Here is a 709-nt window from a genome sequence, read left to right on the forward strand (position 1 = left end):
CGCGGAGCGGCTCGCACTCGCCGCCGCGGCGGCTGTGGCCGCGGTTAGGGGTTCCCCGTCCAGTCCGCGGGCGAGCCGGCAGGAAGGCGTCGGCTGGCACTACGTCCGAGTGAGCAAGGGCCGGGAGGGAGGAAGTCCTCGCGGCTGGAAGCTCCGGATCGAAGCACTTGCCAGGAACCCAGACCTCGGAGACCCGCAGGGGGCGTGCCCCGCGCCATCCCCTTTCCACTACTCCGCCTGAATCTCTAGGTGAGCACTATACCCCAGTCTCGGAGGCCGAACAAGAGGAGCGCTGCCTCTGCCCAGAGGAGACCCCCGACGGCCCGGCAGTCCCCCCACGACCCCCTACGGCGTCCACCCCGGCCCCACGCCCCCCGCGCTCGGTGAGTTGGCGCGAGAGTCTGGTTTAGGAGGAAGTTTGTGCAGAGGCATCTGTGACTTTCAGGTCCCAGGCGGGAGCCAGTGAAAGCGAAGCTGCCAGCTGCCCTCCGGGGCGTGCTGGTGTCGGCGTTCTGCCCCCTATCCTGATCTTTCTGGAAGTGGAGTTTAATTCTCAGCCCGGGGTGTGCGTGTGCATGTGTGCGTGTGTGTGTGTGTTTTGAGGAGACTGCGAGAAGGGGAAAAAAGGCAAAGAGAGTTCGAGACAAAAAAAGACCTCGAGATTGAGAAGAAGGGAGGGAGAGAGCGAAAGAGCGCGGGAGGAAGGAAA

Source organism: Elephantulus edwardii, unplaced genomic scaffold (assembly GCF_000299155.1).
Source record: "Elephantulus edwardii isolate Elephantulus edwardi_28Jun2011 unplaced genomic scaffold, EleEdw1.0 scaffold00116, whole genome shotgun sequence".
NCBI lineage: Eukaryota > Metazoa > Chordata > Mammalia > Macroscelidea > Macroscelididae > Elephantulus > Elephantulus edwardii.